Genomic DNA, 2,500 nt, shown 5'->3' on the forward strand with positions numbered 1-2,500 from the left:
TTACACACTCCTTAGCTGATTCCAACTTCCAAGGCCACCATCCTGCTGTCTATATCAACCAACACCTTTTGTGGGGTCTGATGAGCATCGGCATCGGGTGCCTTAACCCAGCGTTCGGTTCATCCTGCAGCGCCAGTTCTGCTTACCAAAAGTGGCCCACTGGGCACTCGCATTCCACGCCCAGCTCCAAGCCAGCGACGAGGGCTTCTTACCCATTTAAAGTTTGAGAATAGGTTGAGATCGTTTTGAGCCCAAGACCTCGAATCATTCGCTTTACCAGATAAAACTGCGTGTGGACGAGCACCAGCTATCCTGAGGGAAATTTTGGAGGGAACCAGCTACTAGATGGTTCGATTAGTCTTTCGCCCCTATACCCAGGTCGGACGACCGATTTGCACGTCAGGACCGCTACGGACCTCCAACAGAATTTCCTCTGGCTTCGCCCTGCCCAGGCATAGTATTCTGTGATAGTGGATTGGCGGTTAGGATCAGATCAGCCATGATCTTATTGAATGGCGGAGCAGGCTCGAGGGGCCGATTGGCCTACTCCTGCTCCTATTTCTTATGTTCTTATGTTCTAGTTCACCATCTTTCAGGTACCATCATGTACGCTCATGCTCCACCTCCCCGCCGGAATGGGTGAGACGGGCCGGTGGTGTGCTCTACGCGCGGGGCGGTGGGATCCCACCTTGGTCAACCTGCGTGGACCTTCACTTTCATTGCACCCTGGGGTTTGGTGACACCCTTTGACTCGTGCACGTGATAGACTCCTTGGTCCGTATTTCAAGACGGGTCGGGTGGGTCACCGACATCGCCGCGGACCCCTGGTGCCCGCTCATGGCTCCTCCGACTCGGCAGCGTGGTGCGACGCGGTCAGGGCACACTGAGGGCAGTCCGCCCAGGTTGACAGTCACACCGGGAGCACAGGGAGCCCGTCCCCCCCACTTACAAGGGGGAAGGCGTGGCAGCGGTCACTTCCCTCGACCCCTGGAAACGCGAGGCTGCTGCTGGGGGGGGCTGTAACACTCGCCGCCGGAGCGACGAGCCACCTTCCCTCCGGCCTTCCCAACCAACCCAGAGACGGTCGCGGCGCACCACCGACGGAGGAAATGCTCCCAGCGACAGCTGAGCCCATGCGGCACGCGGTCCCACAGAGGAGATCCGCCGAGCCCGACGCGACCGACCTAGCCGCAGAGTTGAATCCTCCGGGCAGACTGTGCGGACCCCACCCGTTTACCTCTTAACGGTTTCACGCCCTCTTGAACTCTCTCTTCAAAGTTCTTTTCAACTTTCCCTTATGGTACTTGTTGACTATCGGTCTCGTGCCAATATTTAGCCTTAGATGGAGGTTACCACCCACTTTGGGCTGCATTCACTAGCAACCCGACTCCAAGAAGACTCGATCCTGACGAGCTGGGGGCCGCTACCGGCCTCACACCATCCATAGGCTAAGCCTCGATCAGAAGGACTTGGGCCGCGGAGCGTCGTCGGAGAAAGAGGTCTTCTATACACCACATTTCCCACACCCGCCAGGCGAGCGGGGATTCGGCGCTGGGCTCTTCCCTCTTCACTCGCAGTTACTAGGGGAATCCTTGTTAGTTTCTTTTCCTCCGCTTAGTAATATGCTTAAATTCAGCGGGTTGTCACGTTTGATCTGAGGTTGTAGGCAGAAAAGGTTACTGGCACCGGCCGGCATTATCTCCAAGCTTAACAACAAGCTGCAGCACCTCATCCTCAAAACCAGCCCCGCCGGCGAGGTTAGTTCGAGTGGACTCGTGTGCGCTCGAGCCCCGGATTCGGCTCACACCGTTCCAGAGTCCCGATACAGGGTGAAAAAGAGAGCGAGCCAGAGGGACACGTGGCATCGGAGGAAAAGGCCAGAAGCAGTGGCTGGGCAGCCTGTGTGTGTGGAGTGTTTATTGAGGAAAAGCAGGCCAGCAGGGACAGGGTCGAGACATACGGGACTGACCTAGGTGCACGCTCAGCAGTTGGCAAGAGTGCTAGAGCCAAACGGGCCAAACGTGTGGAAGGACATCGAGCTCCAGCGAAACGCAAAGGCACCGCAGGGTCTCTTGGCAAACCGCCACCCACCAAACGCACGCAAAAGCCAGCACAGCAAGCCTCTCGCTACGTCAAGCTATCCTCACTCCAAACCACCAACTGCAGCCAAAGATGACCTCACCTCTCTCTCTGCCACGTTTCTCTGTGTGCTCTCTCCAACTCCAAAGAGACAACCCTGCCCCGAGGGGGGATGCCTCGGGCGAGGCCCAACAGTCCCAACACCGACGCTGTCAATCGCTTTTGCAACCCAACGACAGCCGTGCTGGGAAAGGCTGGCCCCGACCGTGCTGACGTTCCCTGAGGCGACGCTGTACAGACATGCCCAAACCCAAAGGTCACAGGTCAAACTCTCCAAGGGGGGAGAAACTCTCGGTCTGCACTTGGCGGGGGACAAAGAGGACCAGGCCTCTGCGACACCCCAGCTGCACTCCCACCTCAC

At 57.8% G+C, this 2,500-nt stretch overlaps 1 pseudogene; it reads right to left on the minus strand.

Annotated features, from left to right (window-relative positions):
* Positions 1–1,663, minus strand: part of LOC147095981 (28S ribosomal RNA) — a 4,502-nt pseudogene extending 2,839 nt beyond the window's left edge.
* Positions 1,664–2,500: the final 837 nt, after the last annotated feature.

This window comes from Somniosus microcephalus, unplaced genomic scaffold (assembly GCF_052327205.1).
Source record: "Somniosus microcephalus isolate GS21.2 unplaced genomic scaffold, FLI_Smic_1.0 unresolved_chr1, whole genome shotgun sequence".
NCBI lineage: Eukaryota > Metazoa > Chordata > Chondrichthyes > Squaliformes > Somniosidae > Somniosus > Somniosus microcephalus.